Raw genomic sequence first — 21,041 nt, 5'->3', positions numbered from 1 at the left:
AGCTGTCATTTTCTAGAATGTACTAGATAAATTCTAGCTAAAATCTGAATGGCTGCTATGGGCAACATCTCCACTTTTTCCTTTAGAAGTTTTAGTAAATCTACATGTTGACTTTTTTCTATTAACGCTAAGGTACACTTAATGACTGCATTTTAGCACATATGTTTATTTTTTTAAATATTATATTTAATTATGACTAGCACAATAAACGCACAATGTTTTGGTATTCTATTTAAAACAATGTCTGTTTAAATGAATTAGTTCAGCATTTTAAGACTGAAACAAGGTGAGCAGCTGCAGCATAAATTCTAGAATTACTAGTGTTTTATACTGAACATAATGGAACCTAATCTTGGGTCTATGGATTAAAGTGGATCTAGCATTTTGATATTCTTTTTCAGGTAATCCAGGCAACATCAGCTGTGTGGTTTCATTCACATAGCACATTGACATTCAAGCAAATTTTTTTTACAAATATTTGTATAGGATATTTTGTATATTTTGGGGATAAAAGGATGTGAGTCAGAAAACTAGTAGTGCCAGTTTTTTTGTCAACAGACATTAATTTTAGATGTGAACACATAGTTAACATGTTTTTAGTATCAAAGCTTCTTAAAATATTCCATACATCATCTTGTCACTTTAAGGTGAGCAAAGCCGTTTGGTTCCAAGTCCAGTTTGGCCACGCTTGTACTGGTCACATGGTCACATTACGGACATTGTCCTCACAATTTGTGTAAGTCCTCACATTTTGGACAATGATATTCAGATAAAAACACCCGTTGTTAAGAAGTTGACTGAAATCACAATTCACTTGTCATTTGCGTGCTAAATATCCAAGTACATAGTAATTGTGACAATTATTTAAATTACAATATATATAAAATATATAATGACTACCTGCATGGCATTTAAGTAATGGTTCCATTTAAATATAATTTGTAAAATAATTCTACCTGAACTAATCTAACTGTCATGTCTCCCAGAAAAAGAACTGCACTGCTTTCAGCTGGTGCAAAATGCAGCAGCTAGGCTGTTAAGTAGCCAACCCTGGTTATGCCACATAACACTTATTATCCATTCCCTACACTGGCTGCCTATAAGATGGTGACTTTTTTCCAAGATCTGCTTAGTGACATTCAAAGCCCTATACAATTAAGGTGCTGGGTACTTGAAGTAGCTTCTTATTCCCTACAACCCCACTCGCTCATTTCGATACCCATATGAAGGACTATGAGTGGCCTAGTGGTTAGCACTTCTGCCTCACAGCACTGAGGTCATGAGTTCGATTCCCGACCATGACCTTATCTGTGTGGAGTTTGTATGTTCTCCCTGTGCTTGCGTGGGTTTCCTCCAGGTGCTCCGGTTTCCTCCCACACTCCAAAAACATACTAGTACGTTAATTGGCTGCTATCAAAATTGACACTAGTCTCTGTCTCACTGTCTGTCTGTCTCCATGTCTGTCTGTGTGTGAGTGTTTGTCTGTATTAGGGAATTTAGACTGTAAGCTCCAGTAGGGCAGGGACTGATGTGAATGGGTTCTCTGTACAGCGCTGCGGAATTAGTGGCGCTATATAAATAAATGATGATGATGATGATGATGATACTAACAGTTCCTATAATCTCCCATAATCGTACTTGCCAACTCTCCCGGAATGTCCGGGAGACTCCCGCATTTCGCAAGAGTCTCACTGACTCCTGGGAGAGTGTGACTATCTCCCGGATCTGTCCACTTCAGGGAATCGCGACATTTGGCCCTGCCCCCTGCTGTAAAATGACGTGTTTGCGTCATTCCGTGAGAGGGGCGTGGCCAAATAATGCAAATTTTGGGAGCCCCGTCCCCATCACGCCCACCTCCCCCGGCTGGCTCTCGGAATCCAACTTTCAAAAGTTGGTAAGTATGCCCATAATTCATTTTGGGCTCAAGCTTTTAGCTTTGTGGCTCCTACTCACTGCCTCTACCAGGCCTCCATTCTAGGGGGTAAATTTATCAAGCTGCAGGTTTGAAAAATTGGAGATGTTGCCTATAGCAACCAATCAGATTCTAGCTGTCATTTTGTAGACTGTACTAAATAAATGATAACTAGAATCTGATTGGTTGCTATAGGCAACATCTCCACTTTTTCAAACCCGCAGCTTGATAAATTTACCCCAGGGGAACCTTCAAAAACAGACTAAAGACTTACTTGTTTACTGAAGCATTTCATTAATGCCCCTTAATTTTCAAAAAAATTAACAAAACCCCCCAGATGTGTAGCCCTCTCTTATATAATCTGCTAATCTTTTATATGTTTATTTTGTATTTTGTGTTTATCTGCAACTGTAAACTGCTTTGAGTCATGTTGGTAGAGAAGCGGAATATAATTAAAATTATTATTATGTAAATTATTTCACAACAAAAACACCACAAACACCTGTCTTGAGGTATTCAAGTCCTTGACAAAAGTGTGATTAATAGTTATTCTGATATTTCTTTTCCAAAGAAGACCTTAAATCTTTCTGCTTCCTGCATACTTGCACCTCTGAAACGGGGTAAGCTACAAACACTGAAGCGGATCAGCTTTTATTCTTTAAAGGGCATTTATCACAAAACTGAAAAGCTAAAACAGCTTTATTACAGCAACATACATTTTGTAATTAGCCATTAATTAATATCTGAAATGGATAATAATCTATCAGAATTTGCTATGTGGTCGTATGTTATACCTGTGTTAAAAATTTGTCTAGACAGTTGACCGTTTTCTGATTTCTAGCTAGGTGTGCTGTAAATTAAGGTAAGTTTACAGCAAGGTCTAATTAATAACTTTTTTCCCCCATATAAAATATTAAACATTGACAAAATTCATTTTTTTAATCATTTTGCTGTAATAAATCTATAATTAGGTTTTCAAGTTTCTGATAATTGGTCATTAATGCTATGTTTAATGTAAATCATAAATTAATTGTAAATGATAAAATTTAATTTTCTAAAAATATGTGAGATATACAGATATAAATCATGAAGATAAAATACATTGCTCTGTGTTAACATTACATTCCACTGCAGTTTTTTTAAGAGTAAAGTATTACTTTTCCACGCCATTACAGAAAGCTGAATCCCCGATCTTTAGGATCTACACTGGTGAAAACACTGAGAGAAAGCTGAAACTGCAGTCTATTGAGCTGCTATGACATCACCACCTCTGCATATAAATCCACCAATACATTTCTGCAAAGCAAGTTTGCGTGCCTCTGAGTCACTGTTTGCCTGCACTGCTAAAAAAAAACTTCCCTCCTAAATGGTAAGCTGCTGAAAGGGGTGAAAGGGAGCATGCAGACATATTTAGTATTAAGACTTCAGGTATTTTATGTATATTATTCATATCAGTAATGAAAATCCTTTGATATACATATTAATATGAATGGATTTAGTTGCTCTCTTACCCAACCTGAACTTACCTTCGTTTTTTTCTTTCTTACCTCCTTTTTGCTTTAAATGCCCATATGTGTTTGCTATTAAAGTTGCTATGCTCCAGCCTTAATAGTAACTACTCAAGAAGCTTTAAATTTGGGCAGAAGAATTGAAAATAGCACATAGCCCCCGTTACTAGGAGCAGATAAAGGTTAGACATAAATTATTTATAATGGGGGTGGAGGTGGGGGTGAAAGTCACAATTTAAGGCTTCAATATCATGCTCAATTGTTTGATCTGTGTGGATAAGAGATGATTTAAAGGTAAGCTAGCAGAACAGCTGTAGTCTGATGTTCAAGACCTGTACCATCTATTAAATATTTCCCCACCACACTGGAGTGTATATATCTAATAAATTCCTGATACAGGAGGCAGAAGAATAGATATTGCCTTTAATATAAAGAGATAAATATATTGGTTGTATTAATCCTATTTGAGTGCCCAAATAAGAAAAACATTGATATTAAATGTATTGCACTTATGCCATACACTCAAATTTTTTCTATTGCCTCCAACCTTACTGATGACTTATTTGTCTCTGTAGAATGATATTATTTTTACTTGCATTTGGCTATGCAAGCAACATTCATGTACAATACGGAATTTCTACAGTCCTGTGTATGTAAAAAAAAGCTTTCATACAATATGGGGCAAAGCTCTCAGAGAATTAAAATACAGAAACGGAATGTGATGTTTATCCAAACAAGTTTGTTCCCAGGAAAACAGTAGATTAGATAACATCACTGACTCATGCACAGGTACACGTAACTTCATACAAATGAATCTTAGCATTCTAGTAACACACAGAATGATTAAGTCAAATTGGATGCACTATTTATTTATAATACTCCTACTGTTGGGGGCAACTTGACTTCAAACTGAATGCAATTTGCAACCAGACTCGGTGGTTTCCAAATTTCAAGGTATGCAAGCACAGGCTAATGCATGCCAGGATCAGTTTCTAGTTTGATCAAACTGGATGATATCTGGCCATCTGGTTCTTAGGTCTTGTGAGTGGGTCACTTCCACAGTGAGGCCTGTAAGGGCACTCAGAATATGACCACAACTAAGTCAATGGCGGCTACATTTTTAAACCTGCTCGAGTTTTGATCGCATTATTAATGGGCTTAGCACTATAATTTTATTAAAGGGATCTCCTGTTAAAAAAAAAAGAATTATTGAACTGCTCCCTGTACATTTTCGCTTTCGCTATAGATGTAAACTTTTTTCGTTGTTTTCTTCCTGTGCCCAGGAACCATTTGCTTTTATCCGCGGAGTTCATATAACAGCTACATAATCCTGCACAAAAGCACATATTCTACATAATGGTTCCTTGTATTACCTACAGATACAGAGTGGGAGATTTCAAGGCAGGGAGGAACCAATTTATGCAATAGATCACTTATAATAAACTATTGCTACTGGCATGTAGCAAAAAAGAAAATGTCTTTGTTGGTCAATGTAATTTGTAATTTACGAATTTGTATCTTGGCATAATGCCGAACACATAAAGAAAAATGATGTAAGGTCTTAGGTCTTACACCCAGAGCAATTTGGTTGAAAAAGTATCTACAATTCCAATTAATTGGGATGCTGCTAAATTTAGTTGGCTATTCATACCAGTGTATATGTGTGTACAGTCGTCTGCTGAATGCACTCAATGGGATGTGGCCCACCATGTCTGTGGCCAAATGGCCCTTGTATTTGACTCCTTATATGGCTTTTTAACCCATTAAGTGTCACATCAATTGGGTTTATGGTGATGAATATCCCACAATTATTCAATTACAGTAAATCCTGCTGCAGAAGGCATCATGTGCACTGATATCTTAGCTACGGCCTTTGAGTAAAATGCAAGCTGTTGAAAGTAGAGGCCAATGACTAAGTGCTACCTCCTCCAAGATACCCATAATATTTCTGGAATAAAGGAGTCTATGTGGCCCCCTGCTAAATTGGGTACACCTCCAAATATGCACCTCTTCTGTTTTATTAGAATATTCTTTAACGTTAAAAAGAATTTCATTCCTGCATTGGTATGTAAAAATAGGGCTATTATTATGGACAATCCACACACCATATGGAAAGACTCAATCGGCTTTTGTCTGGCCAGGTCATCTTCATTGTGCCATTAACACCATTTTTTAATGTTAATCATTGCAGGACTAACAAAAAAGCACAGTGGCAGAAAAGTAAGGAAAATAAGCAAGAAGTGGCTTTAGTGCTGCATGCTTGCATTTTGCTACGAATTGCTTGCATTTTTTTGACAAATAAACCCCCATTGTCAAGAGTGGAGACAGAGCACTGTAGTTACATTAGACTAAATAAAGTTACTAAGTTTGACCAGGAATGTGTCTGTTTGCTATTTTAAATATTTATTTGGAATTCTTCCCACATATTTTCTGTCTAAAATAAATAGTTTTCTTACATTTCCATATTTTATAATGAAGCAGAGGTCACACATTTCTCAGAGGCAGACATTGTCAAATAACAAACCAAGGCAAGGAGATAAGTCTAAAGATTTCTTGAAAATGCTTAATAAATCCTCTGTTCACCACAGGAATGGTAATAAGGGAGACATTTGTGGAACATGTCATTTCCAATGAATTTGCATTCTTTTCCAACTACAAGGCAACAGTACAATGTGATTAACATTGTCCGGAGTTTTCAGCCAAGTCTAATGACTTCAAACTTACATTAAATAAGCTTGATCATGCCTGGCTGCAGTAGGAATTAGTATCACAGATCTTTGGTAAAAAATGTTTGCAGTCACTTAATGTGATCAAGACATCCCTAAAGATGTAAAATATTAGAATATTTCATAACCCAACATGACTGCAACATTTTTCTGGTGCAAGGTTAAGTAATGCTTAACATGAGGGCAAAAAAAATGCAGGGGGTCATAGGTATACAGAGCTGCCCTTTCTCACTAGGGGGTATGTAGAGCACAGGTAGTAACTCCCAATATCTATATCTATATAATACCTATATCATGGGTCAAAAAGCAATGGACTATACATTCAGTGGAGCTGCCAACTTTATTGGTGTCTTAAAATGCTTGCAAGTAGCAGTTCACCTGCAGCACAGTTACACATATTATCTCAGTGTAGGCCTATTTGCAGACATGCTTCAGGCAGCGCTCTTGTGCTGCTCCCATAATTTTCTTTCCCCTGGAGCCTTAGACACTGACAAGAAATACCAGTGGGCAAGGCATTTTGGGTGCATTTTTCATTGACCCACCTTCATATATTATCTTCATATACAGTATATATTGTGTGGTCTCACTTTTCAAAACCAGCAAGAGATGATCATCCAATGCAACAAATATATTAATTGTCAATCTTCCCTGGGGAATATGGTTTGCTCCCAGATTCTCCAATTGCAGAAACCCTGGCTCACTTAAAGGAATATTCCTCATATCTCCAGAACTCTAGCACACTCTAGTTCCTTCAGTTATACTCCTGGCCCTGCATATGAACTTGTATGCTGATCACATCTGCATAGCCTACAGAAAGCCACAGGGCCTGACACACTGGCTCTAATATCAAGTTGCACCTCTTTGGATAGCAATCCACCTGTCATTTCAACCCCACCGTTTTCTACAACCCCTGCAGCCACCGTTGGTGTGTTTTCTCAGCAGTATACGGTAGCACAAACAGCAGTGTTCCAATGGGAAGGATCCCAATGGACAGACTAAAACCCTTTATTTGATGTTGAAAAACATTATTTACATTTACTTAGCTCAGTGTAATCAAATTTGAAGATTAGTGTGAAACACAGAGGCAGGTTTTTTTGTCCTGGCTAGAATGAGTAAATGTTGTAGGTACGGTTAAAGCATTTATATAAAACCAAATAGTGAAAATAAGTCAGAAGATTCAATGAATATGTTGTTTTCAAAAGTCCAGCCAATTGGACTGTAGATGGCATCTTGTTAGAGATAAAAAAAAACAAAGAGAATGATGTATATTACAGCAAAACAATAAATTATTCATAAACAGGAGCTGTGTGCAATGTGTTACAGCAGCCAGCCCATAGGCCCTGGGTAATTCTCAGTCATGAATTCATTCACCCTTGTATATTGAAAATAACATATCCTTAGGGTCAATGTTGTAGCATGCGCCATTCAACCTGCAGTGTTTCCACAAAATGGACAGTGTTTAATTAGTTTAGAATAGGTCAATTTAACACCAATACAGTTTTCCTTATAAAAAAGCTACTAATATTACTCCTAAATATAAATGTAAAATCTTGACAGAACTTGATAGATGTTTGACATCATATTTACAGTTGCTATTTAGCGGAGTGTAAGTTGTTTTCTGTATTGTTTACTGTACTGTTATTATCAGGGAGTTGTAGCATGTGCACTTTTCTCTCATGACTGTCATGTCTTTAATCAATTCAGAAAATATAAACACAATGTCTCATATGTTTCATAAAACTGAATAAAAATTGAAGCTAAAGCCAACATAACTTCGAGAATCGGGACACATCATCTGTACATACAGTATGTCACATATCAGCCAACATCTCCAATTGGCAATTCCACTCAAAGTAAACAACTATCCTGATATAAGTTATGCCAAAATCTGTCCAAACAATGCCCAGATCTACCCATATTTAGTTAATTTTCTGCAAGATCACAACATACCTTTCCTACAGGCCATGTCCCCATTCAGTTGATAAAAATATGTATAAACCCAGAAAGACTGGGGGGTATATTTACTAAATTGTGGGTTTGAAAAAGTGGAGATGTTGCCTATAGCAACCAATCAGATTCTAGCTGTCATTTTGTAGAATGTACTAAATAAATGTTAGCTAAAATCTGATTGGTTGCTATAAGCAACATCTCCACTTTCGTATACCCCATACCCCTGGGACTGTTGGTAGGTATGATGGCACTATACATATAACAAAAACAGCCTACAGAGTGAGGAAGGCAGGAAAGAGGGCTGCGGTAGAAGAGGTGGGGAAAATTTGGTGGAGAAGAGAGGAGAAGGACAGATGACAAGAGGGCAGTGGCAGAACTGAAAAGAAAGCCAGCTTATTTATGGCTGGTCCAGGAAAGGGGTCAGTCATTCGACAGCATAGCAATGATGGGGCCATCCCACTTTAGGACCAGGCCCACCCCCGATAATCCCAGCCCGCCCTGATTTTGACCCTGGGTCCCTTAAATCCCAACCTCTTGCACCCCCACCCATCCTACATCTACAAATCTGGGATCCTACTCAGAACGCCTAAGGGGTGATCCATCCCTGAATGCTCAATCCCTTTCTGGTCCAAATCAGTGGTATGATCAGTTGTGTACCATTTTATTGGGAGTGGTATAATGTAGGGTGTTTACTGAAGAAATCACTAGTTTTATGTTATTGAATGTTTAATGGCAACTGTAGTAATAGGAGACTGTTAAACTAGCTTAATAGTGGCTCAGGCCTTACAAATTACTGATTGGTTCTTCAAATGATCTGTTCCCTTTTCAAATTCTCTGTGCCCCATTTACAAACTTGGCTTGGGTATTGTTACCATTGAAAACATAACGTAATAATAATAATAATGTGTCAGCTTGCTAGAGGTAACTAAGAGTGTGCTTAAGTACTGTCAGCAAAGTAAGAAGACAGTATTGGCAAAACCAATTGTTCAAATCAGTCAAAGTCTGATCAATCAGGATCAGTTCCAAATCTATCTGCTCATCTCCCCATATGATGAACACAATATATTATTTACTTTATCATATGAAGCATTAACATCAATTATTTTAGATAAGAATAATTAAACTAATTTGCTGTTCCGCTCAGGGGTTCATCTTCTCCCACTTCAATTTCCATTTTATCTACCTTCTCTGAAGATGGTAGCTCTGTGCTGGGTCAAAACACCAGCTAATGCAACCAGGTATGTTGGTGTTTCAGGTATCTTGGCAATGATGTCACAGGGGAAAGACTGGCACTATTTAGTGCTGTTAATGGGGAAGACTGGTAATTTTATTTTAGTTGGTACAAAGTACTGTAACATGTTTAATAATCTTAGGAACACATTATAATGTATTGTTCAGTTTCCAAAGATCCGAAGAGTGTATATTTTGTCCTGAATAAAAGGTCACACAGTTCTCACAAATAAAAAAATGGCAGTCAGACAAATCAAGGCAACCTTGCAATGTATTGGCATTATTCCAAACACCACAGTGGTAGCCTAAGAAACAATAACAAGGTGTTATTTGTGCCTTATTAAAAATATGCAAACTGTTTGTAAATGTGTTACTTGCAGCTACAGCAAATGAGTGTAATTAGTTTGATAATGTTGCAATCATTCTCCATAGCTCATTTAAATTACATTTTCAAATTCAAACTATAATCTACATCATATTAAGAAGCTACAATATATATTGTGTTGGTCACACTGTAAATACTACTTGTCATATAATAATGCCAATGCTGTGTAACAAAATCTTACACAATTTGCATTGCAAATTCAAATGTGAGATGACAAATGACTTTTGGACTAACTCATTTTGACGAATTCCTGCTTGGCTCATGGACAATAACTCCAAAGTGACAAGTGGACAGGGCCAACCTGCATGAACATAAGCTTTATGTCATATGAGTTTAAAACACCTGTCTTAGTAAAATCATTTGGCTTCAGAATGCATAGAATGCTTGAATTCCTGCTGAGGTTTTTATATTGGCACCAGGTGAAGTTGGCTTGCACCATTGTTGAGTGCTTTTAATTAACTGTGAAAAGTAAATGCATATGGAAATGTCAGTATAATTCAAGAATAAAGCAGCAGGACTTAATATAACTCTTATTTATGCTTGTGCTCCTAGAGTTATTATAAAATAATGTATTTCATGTTTTCGTACTGAATAATTTGCATGTTAAAAAAATAGATTTAAAGTTGCACTATTCCTTGGGAGTCAGTAGAGCATTGTAGCTCCACCCCTCCCAGGAACCTGAGGAGTTGCTCCATGCAGTTATTATTCCCAGAGTTCCACAATTAGTCTCACAGCCCAGGCTGAAAACTTGGGCAGTGTGATGTTTTCAAGAGGGTAGTGAGCAACAGGACCAATGAAAAACTGCAATCACAGACACCCTTCTGCTCACAGCCCTGTTCTTCAAGCTTTTTAACGTGGTATAAGAAAATGTGTTTATTAATTGATTGCAACTGGGTAAAATAAACCATTAACCATGACTGTTATAAAACCAAATTAGTTTTTATAGTAACAGAAGCAGGAGCCCATGTTAAAAGAAATATCTAATTGAACATGTCCAAATTAGTTTGATGAACTGTTACTTTAATGTGGTCACTGACTATGTTAGTGGTTAGAGGAAAATCTGACTATTAATAATTTTAGGAATAGACTAAAAAAAGAAAATATATTTAATTTTCAACAAGGGACTTGCCTTAACATTTGGCAAAAGGTAACTATTAGTTATTATGATTTTTAATATAGCGCTTTCTTAGCTTTAGTTTCTCTCAAAGATTAAATGAACAGGTAAGACAGTCCAATGGAGGGCACCATAAGCTATTTGAAGTGTAAGAGTTAAGCTGTCTAGTGGGTTGCCTGGCCATACCAATTGAGTGTCAAATTCCTTCGTCCAAGCATAGTGCACTGTAAATGTGCCATGTAGGAACTGCTATACCACAATGAGGTCTGGGAGTCTAAACCATGGTCATATGCAGTACTGTACTAACATAGGGACGTACAATCAGCAGCATAATATAATACCTGGATAGGTTCATAATGTAGTTTTTTTTGCAATGCAAATGCTTATAAAGGCAACAGTAAACAGATCTAAAGAACTGCAACCAATATATATAAAAAATAAAGAAATTGTATCGTACAGTCAGTCTATTGAAAAATAAGGTTATTTCTAGGGACAAACCTTTAACATTTAAAGGAGTGGTCCTCATCCCCGTTACCAAACACCGTAGAGGGAAGATGAAAAAAAAGTACAGTGAAACATTTTTATTATAGTGGGGAAGGGACTTTTATGTTTACATATTGTGAGTATTAATTTTAGTGAGTGGATATGCACTGATTACTTATGGAATGAGGCCTATGGAGAGAAACGAAGGTTTAATATGTTGGACATAATAATCTTATACTGGGAATTGAACATTTTCTTTTGGTGAGAATAACTTGTATATGGTTGACATTGCACAGTATGTGGTGGGTACAATGCTGTTATATAGGTATGAGTATTCAGTTATATATGGTAGACATAATACAGTATATGGCTGGCATGATGTTCTAATGCTGGCATAGGGTTATAAATGGTGAGACAGATCTGTCACTAGTTTATATATGATAGCCTAGGCTTGTCTATTTTGCTGGTATAGGACTGTAAGTGGAGGGCATGAGGCTGTCATGCAAGAATGATCTTATCTTGTGGGCATTGATCTGTATGTGGTGGGCATTAAGCTATTATTTATTTATTTTAATGAAATTTTATTGAGTTTTTGTAGATTTGCGGGGAGCATGTGGCATGAAGCTATTATGCTTTTAAGGTTCTATATATGGTGGGTATCGAGCTATTGATTGGCGTGGCACTGCATCTGGTGAACATGAGGTAAGCATGGTGCTTACAAGGAGGAACATTGAGGTCTCTATAGTGTATATGGGGCTAAGTACTGTACTACAGTCATTGTAACTGGATATGGTATGTACTTTTTTTTCCATATCACATGCTCATTATATAAACTTGTTGTAATGAGTCTAGAGTATATTCAGTTATTCAAGTTATCGTGCAAACTAAGTAATTACTTTTTAGATGCTGCTATTTTTAACTCTCTATGGCCTTCTACTAAGTATGAGCAAAAAATATGGTTTTACAAAACAGAGAAGTTGTACAGCAGTGCAGAGTCTTAAATGGCTGAGAAAGGCGAAAGCATTGTTTATAAAAGCATTGTTTTTAAAACATTCAGCTATATAGCAGTTGGATATACAGTATAAAAGAAATAACATTCTGCATTATATGGACACATTTACCCAAATATTGAAGAACCAGTGATGTAACTACCAATGGAGCAGCCAATGTAGCTGCTATGGGTCCTGACAATGTGTGAGGGGGGAGCAGCAATGTTGGTGCATCCTCTGCAGAGAACCCCACTCTGTACTTCTGAACATGAACTTTGATGCCCCATTTGAGCTTTCAATTGCATGCTCCAAACTCCATTATTTGTCAATTAACTGGATATAAAGGTCAACATAAGTGTCTGTTACTTTTCTTTTTTATCAGAATCTTTTTATGTAATTTTTGAGCATTTAATAAATTGTAATAAGATATTGTGCTTACTTTGAAGAGGGCTATCACTGTAATGATATCTTTTAATTCCCAATATGCCAAACACAGTACAGCCATTTTTGCTTACTACAACATTGCTTAAATACTCATGGGATTCTGCACATCGCTAGACTGCCAATTAACAACTGTAGTAATGCCGCATGTCATTATCAATGTATAAACAAAGCACAAGTCTGCTATTTATTCAAACAAGCAGTATCCATTAACTATATTGTGCAATATATATATATGTGTATATATATATATATATATATATATATATATATATACATATATATGTATATACACATACATACATATATATATATATATATATATATATATATATATATATATATATATTTATATATATATATATATATATATATATATATATATATATATATATATATATGTATATGTTCACTGACCCCCGTGTTCTGGTTTTGGTTGCAGTTTTGGATCAGGATTAACTTTGTGTTTTGGTTTTGGCAGAACCGCCCTTGCATGTTTTGGTTTTGGCTTTGGTTTTGGATGCCTATTTTTTTCTAAAATCACATATTTCTGCTTTCTTTCCCTACATTATTATTAACCTCAATAACACTAATTTCAAGTCATTTGCAGTCAATTTTGAGCACCTCACAGGTCACAATATTATTTTCATAGAGTTTCAAGCAGACTGTAGCGACCCGACTGGATGGTAAGCGACAGAGCAATGACACAAACACATGGCAGTTCATAGCACATCTAGGATACATTGCCACACAGCAGTGGCAGAAAAGAAAAGTGGTGCAAGATGGAATTGTCCTTGGGTCCTCCCATTCACCCTTATGTAAGATATTGAAAAGGACATGTACAGTTTAACAAAGCAAGCACTCCAACAACAAGCGGTTTTATGGCTGAAGTGCTTGGTTTGTTTGGGCCCCCACAAAACAAGCTAACAATGGGCTTAAGTCACCTAAGCAAATAGTACTATTAACAAATGCTACCATGGCAAGTCATGTACCAGTGGAAGCAGTTCTTGCCAGTGATAAAAAGAAGGCAATTGTCATGCCTGGGCATCAGACCAAAAAATCCACCTTTATGTGTGGAATTACTTTCCACCAATCCTGGCAACAGTTGTTTAGTCATTTGTAGCATTGTAAAGTCACAGTCAGTAGAGGTAGGGACCTTAACCATCTAGGAACCTCATCCATGTTACGCCATTCGAAGTGAGTTCATGGAAAGCTTTTGTGAAAACCAGAAATTTATGCTAAAAAATCGCAACATGCAGTCCAGTATCAGCTACTTCCCTTCTCTCAGCTAGATACCAGCACCTGCAATCCACACCCCCAACACCTTCATCATCAATATCCTCACTAATGATCAGAGTTAGTCCTGCATCCAAGTTTCTAAGGGTAGATGACTCCTCCCCTATCGAGGACTCCTCAGAGGAATCCTTGAGCGTTAGGACCACTGCTGCTCCTACTGCTGGGGGTGGATCTTCAACCCAGAAGCAGACCAAGAAGAAGACTACTAGTAGTTTACAACAGTTGACTGTTAAACAATCCTTTGCAAGAGGAAGCAAGTATGAAAGCTGTCACCCAGTCGCAAAGCGGATCACAGACGCCATGGCAACTATGCTAGTATTAAATCTGCGTCCAATATCCACTATTAATGCAGCTGTTTTTAGACAGTTACTTGAGGTCTTTTGTCCCTGTTACCAAATTCCATCACAACACCATTTTACTAGAAAAGCTATTCCTCATCTCTACCAGAAGGTTCATAAAAATTAAATTTTTGGGCTACAAAATTCCATTCTACCCACTGTACACTTAACCACTTATTTAATAAAATAGTGCAAGTGTAAGCTATTAAAATAAGCCTATTAGTGTATTAGTGTATTTGCAGGGGTATGGAACATAATAAATTTGGATTCTGGACATAAAAAAAACCCTAAATTGCACAACAAAAACGCAGACTAAGAACACTCACCAGCAGATGATCCCATTGATATAAATGCTATGAATCACATCCAATTTGGTAAGTGCTATGGTCTATGTTGATTTCTAAAAAACTGACGTGCTGTTACTAGCATGTGTCTTGCTTTAATTCATTGCGTATTTGTTGCATATATCCCGTTTGTAATCATTTCTGCCGTGTGATGTCACATGGACCTGTTGAAATGACTTGCACATGAAAATCTGTTGATGCAATAAATGATGTCAGCATATCAACGCTCTGTCTGAAGGAAGTTGCCATTTCCTTTCCTGTTATAAAAACAGCCTTTAATTATAACAAGCCACAGATCTAGTTTACACTCTCTGCCTGCTTTAGCCAGTGAGCTTCATATTCTGTTTTGTTTCTTGAAAACAAATATAGTTCTATTAAGTTATACCAAGGTAAGTGACAAAATAATATATATAATGCATGATATATATATATATATATATATATATATATATATATATAAATATATATAGTTATGTTCCCTCAAGCAAATTAACCACATGACTCTCAAATTTAGGGCCTGTAAGGATACAGTGTTCAGCTGCTGATCAGGTGATGAGACTATATTCTGCTGTACTCAGCATTACATTGGATGTTGGATATATCACTTTTTATTTCACATTCAAATTTAGTAAACTTGTGTGTATGGTTTTCTGTTGCATTGTTAATGTTAAAATTATTAGGGAAAATTTAACCATTTGTGTATCTGTACTGTAATTCCAGCATTGACCTTATATAAATCTCTATTTCATGTCTGCCACTGATCCAGTATTGTGTATGCATATACTGTTGATATATAATCTGCATGTATTTGATGCACAAAATTGCTTGTTCTTTTCCAGTTTTACAACTTCTTTATTCAAAGGTTATTGCTTCATAAACTCCTGTTTGAGAACATTATTGAACTTGTAGTGGTTTTAAAAAGTGAGTGGCTTACTATTGAAGCCTTGCCCCCCTAAAGCTGGTGGTGCAAAAAACCTCAGATAATTATCCCAGTTTATGAACAGCTTGGGTAATATTCTGCCAAAACTTTCGGGAGAGATGTTAGTACCCACATTATCTAAAACTTTCATCTATGTATTCCTTACAGAGCATCATTTAAACTAATTTGAATTGAGATGTAATTGGTTAACTCCACTGAGTATTATGTTCACATCTTAATATAGTCAAAAGGAACTGCGTTTAAGATCAGTCTAGCTGTTCAAAAATATGGAAAATAAATGTTTTGCGCATTTGGATGATGCCTTATGGGACTTGGTGTATCAAAAACTAAAGGGTCTATTTAAAAAGCTGCGATAGGCCAAAAATCCAGAGAAAACAGCTGTTTTATCCACAGAATGTCTATCGCATGACTCAATTTATAAAGGGGTTAACAAAGGAGAAATTGGAGATTTTCTTTTGTTACTGCAGCCCCCATAGAACTCTATGGGGAATGCAATATTTAGTGATTTACCAAGCAATGAAAAGTATTGTTTTTCGCTGCAAACACCATCTAAGGACAGCATCAGCTTATCTGTCCCGATGGAGTCCAGGGAAGCCGGAAAGGCTTCGCATTATCCTCCAACAGGTCAAATCCTATTCGCATGCTCAATCTTAAGCTTTGTATTTCACATTCTACATTTGAGGGATGAGTTAGGCTGTCGGTGAACAATAAAAATCAGTTTGTGTAGGAGAGGGGAGCCCTGAGGAGCCTCAACACAGTGAGTTGCAGCAGTACTGCATTATGAGTGTTGAAAAGCAAATTGTTCAAAGGAAAAATGGCAGACAAACCTGCCTATCATTGCATTTCCAGAGACTGCATCTACAGTGAAACTAGTGACCACACACATTGCAGCTGAAATGCATTAGACTGCTCCATTAGGGCTATTCACTGTGGTGACACCAGCCAGCCTCCCTGGTATTTATTTCCTTGCTGAAGAAAAGTTAGCTATTCAAGGGATTCATTGAAAAAGGAAAGAATCACCTCAAATTGATTTGATATGTTCATTCACTAGTAATGTGGTGGATTTGATTGCTTTCAAACCCAACGCTAATGTTGCCTACATTTTTTGCAGAGGACTGAATCCTCTTATCAGACGATTACAGTAAACTCAACTAAAGTCTAGTTTTAGGGGAAGTGACAAGCACAGCATTTTCTGAATAAAGAGGTCAAGTCATAATTTTGTAAAGCAAGAGGGATCTCTTGGCAACAGGACAACCACAACTCGATTTGGTGGGGCATTTCTTACTTAGAAGCACTCCTGTAAGATTAAAATTGCCAGTGATATCATAGGATTATTCCTCAATTTAGATTCTGTCTTTGACTGTCTAGATTTCTGCTATTTTCCTGACCAATCCCTAAATTCTGTGGTTGTTGTTGATGTTGTTCTTTTGTATTAATGAATGTAAGTCCTTTAAAGAGTCATTGTCTTTGTATTTGAAATGCCACCGGATGAATTTGTGTATCCTTATAGGGGTGTAATTACTGTGTATTGCAGTAGAGCTAATGTATAATATGTACTTTGTAGAAAGATCATGCTTTACAGGGCAGTAAGGATTGATGCAATAAACCCACGGCTTTGTGGTATTCTTCACTGTAAACTCTGGTGCCCAGGTGTCTCCTGTAGGTTTGATTTCCATCATTCAGAAATGCAGAACAGGGACACCCAAGTGATCTAAAGTTTGGCAATAAAGTCAACCTTGTTCTTACTTTTAAGTCTCAGATATAGTAAAACAGAATTATTAATCTATTATAACTTATCGTATTAATTTGGATTAGTCGTAAATTTAAAATATGGGCAAATAAATATCTTGAATTAAACATTTTTGGTGAAAAAAAGGGATCTGTCCTGAAAAAAACTGTATTTATGGGATTTCTACCCAGTTAGAACTCTTAAGCTGGGTACACACTACAGGTTTTTCGTCCAATAATTGGACAAATCAGCCGACATCCGACTGTTTGATCAGATATCGTGTAGTGTGTATACTTACACAATGATCTAAAGTTGCCCCAAAGTGCCGATCATCGTGTCGTTTGGTTGGTCGTACTGTTTAATTTTTGCCGACCAATCACCTTCCAATCCTGCAGTGTGTATGAATTCACCCGACTATCGGGCAATAATGTATCTCAGAGTGACAGGTCTCAGTCTGCCTGCTGCTGATCTTGTCATGATCCACGGTCTCTGTCACTGTCAACTGTCTGCGGCTGTTTTCTTTAGAGAAGAGACTGATATCGATGGTATGGGCTGCTCCCCCCCCCCCCCCCCCCCCCTCTCCCCCTGCACATGTAGTCTTCTTAACCCTGTGTGTGCTGGCTGGAACGGATAAGATTAGTGCATCATGAGGAGATTAGAGCAGCCGCACCGTCCGTCCGTTCTTGGGGTTAAACTTGAACTGCTGGAGATAAAGCTGTCACACAGAATTTATGGCCAGTTTACAGTTCGGCACTTAAGACAGTGCTGTGTCAAGACAGGCTGCCCAATACAATTGCCGGGCTGAACATCTCTCAATGAATTAAGACCTGAGCTGTCTCTTGCTTTTTATGGACCTTGCAGCCGATAATTTTGACAGATGAAGAGCAGAGATCTGATGATAATCGTGTATAGTGTGTACACGTCAATCGGTATGATGATCTGGATTTTTTTAATTTATTCTGTCGTTGGTATATCGTTAATCGTTTACTTTTCTGTAGTGTGTACCCAGCTTTACTTTTTAACACCTTTCAGAAAGGAATAACTAAACTCTGGTCATGCTCACTTCATCTACTGTTTTGTTCACACCTTCACAAAGGGATTTTCTTAGATATTATCACACATCTTAAGAGTGGCAGTTCTCATGATATTGTAATTTGAATATTACAATTTTTCACCCAGATGAGGAGTGGGAAAGTTCCAGGAGAGAATATTAGCTCTGCAGTTTATAGATTATGACTGACTAATGCCTCCAGATAGAGTGGGTGTCCATTCTAAACCCCCATATCGATCAAGGTGTATCTTTGATTATTTGGGAAGGAGCTTTGTCCAGCATTCTCTCAATATTGCTTTGCAGGAACTTTGTGACTGTGCCATATGCAATCATTTCTTAATACACTCTGCAACAATCTGAAGTACAGAAGTTACCAAGCTTAGTTATATCTGGGCCCTAGTTGAAGTGGAAAATGTAGGGATGTGTGGACTTGGTTTCTTCTCTAAATACACTAAGTTATTCAATTAGAGTTAGATGTGTGCCAATTGTTTTTTCCCTAAGATACGCGCTTTCATATTGCACATGAGCACAAAACATGTGTACGCATACATCTGTATCTAGGTTTTTGCATATCATTGATTTGTGTCCACTTACACCTGAAGAAGTGAAACAGGAGTAAGGCAAGCATAGGATAAGTACAGTATGGTCATGTTTACGTAACTGCCCATAGATGTGGATGCATCACATATATGCATCTTGCAGGTACTAGAGAGCTTGTGCAACAATATGTGATGATGATGATGATGATGATGATGATGACATCTAGCAGCACTATTTAGTATTTTCTTACTTATTGACCCCTCCAGATGATAGTACTTAAATCATTAGCATCACAGCTATATTATATGAAGCCATGCCCTTCTGTTCACATTATTTATTTGTTGTTTCCATTTGAACTACTGCAGTAAAGAAGTTGACCATTTGATTTTTAAAGGGGAAAAGACATTTATAGAGGTGTTTTTAATCCATTGACATTTTTTTTGCTATTTGTGTTCGCTGTCATAATTATAATTGTTTGTCTGATGGTGGTCTTATGGGCTTCCTAGTTGTAGAAATCTGGGGGTGTTTGTTGAGGTTTTCCTCAAAATATTTGTGATTGAATTATTTCTTGGAAGGGAGGCAGTTTTTTTTTTTAACTCTTTATTTGAAGAGGAAACAACAGGAACAATACAGACAACATTTTTAACAAGAAAAATCTTAGTAATCAAGGTGTTTCCTCTGAGTTTTATATTTTTATAACGGTGGGGGGGTGAGAAAGGAAGGGAGGGAGGGGGGTAGAAAGGCACAAATATTGTCGACAACATAGCTAATAAGTAAATAGGCGCGCTGTCTTGGAACTTTGCTAAGAAAAGCTGGGACACACAGTTACAATGACTACCCGAAAGAGAAGTAGCATACAGACATTACTCACCAACCGCGTGCCATATCCAGCCTGGGGGGGTCCAGAGGCGGCCCAAGAGCTATATTCCATCTGCAGGAGGGGGAGCCATATTGGATAGACAGCTACGGCTTTCTAGTAAGTACCACGGGGCCCACACCTTGTCGAAGTTATATAATTTATCATGAAGGTAGCACGTTATACTCTCCATGCTTGCAACATGTCCCATGTATGACCGTAACTCCTGCATAGAGGGGGCCCTAGGGTCTTTCCAGTGCTTTGCTATTAGGGATTTGGCGGCTGCCAGGATATGGGAGATAAGCTTGTTAGAGGGCGCGCTCTCATCAGGTATAGGGCGAGAGAGAAGGAATGACCAGGGATCCTTACTTATCTGTTGTTCTGGCGCAGAATTTATGAGTGTAAGAACCATGTTCCAGAAATGAACTATGCGAGGGCAGGTCCACCATATGTGTAACATTGTACCTCTCTGGCCACATTCCCGCCAGCAGCTCGGAGTGGCCGTAGGAAACATTCGAGACAGCTTATCAGGAGTATAGTACCACCTATAGTACACTTTATAAGCAGTTTCCTTAGTCAAAGTAGAAATCGAGCTCTTGGCAATCCCCTCCCTGACCTCCTTCCAGCATAAGTCGTCTGGAGGAGGACCCAAGTCATTTTCCCATTCCCGCTCATGTCGGTCTGGAGTATCGAAAGTATAATCTATGAGCCTATTATAGATCTGGGAGATCATCCCTTTAGTGAGAGGTGAATGTAAACACATGTACTCAAAAGAGGTCGGGGTCCAAAGAGCCTCCTGGGGGGGGCAAAGACATGGCGAAGTGTCGAACCTGGAAGTTCTCAAAAAAGAGCGGACGAAACGGTTCAAAATTATGATAAAGATCTGACATAGAAGCCCAAGTTTGATTAAACACCAAGTCCGAAACTACCCGTAGTCCCGCTTTTATCCAGTGTTTAAATTGCTGGGTAGAATTCCCAGGAGGGAAGTGTGGGTTGCCCCATAGGGGAGTCAGAGGAGAAATAGGTGAGGACAATTTATACTTGGCCCGGCATGAGTCCCAGAGGGATAAGCAGAATTTAAGAGATTGAAGGGAGGAGGCCGCTAGTGGTCTGTCTATATTAGCCAAACCCCAGAGTGATGCCATGGAAGGGACCCCAACATAGTGGGTCTCCAGGTCTACCCAAGCTATGGACTGATAAGGCGCATAA

At 37.6% G+C, this 21,041-nt stretch overlaps 1 protein-coding gene across 2 annotated transcripts in view; it reads left to right on the top strand.

Moving 5' to 3' along the window:
- The window catches only part of BASP1 (brain abundant membrane attached signal protein 1), a 67,244-nt gene that overhangs the window by 8,320 nt on the left and 37,883 nt on the right, over positions 1-21,041 (top strand). Inside the window, exon 1 of one of the 2 annotated variants that reach the window (XM_075212911.1) lies at positions 15,009-15,105. The exons of the other annotated variant lie outside the window; for it this stretch is intronic. The gene's annotated coding sequence lies outside the window, so the exon portion shown is untranslated. Of the gene's footprint in view, positions 1-15,008; positions 15,106-21,041 lie in introns of those variants that run through there. 2 annotated transcript variants of the gene reach the window in all.

The sequence above is a fragment of the Mixophyes fleayi genome, chromosome 5 (genome assembly GCF_038048845.1).
Source record: "Mixophyes fleayi isolate aMixFle1 chromosome 5, aMixFle1.hap1, whole genome shotgun sequence".
NCBI classification, from domain to species: Eukaryota; Metazoa; Chordata; class Amphibia; order Anura; family Limnodynastidae; genus Mixophyes; species Mixophyes fleayi.
This window is presented reverse-complemented; position numbering and strand designations above follow the sequence as displayed.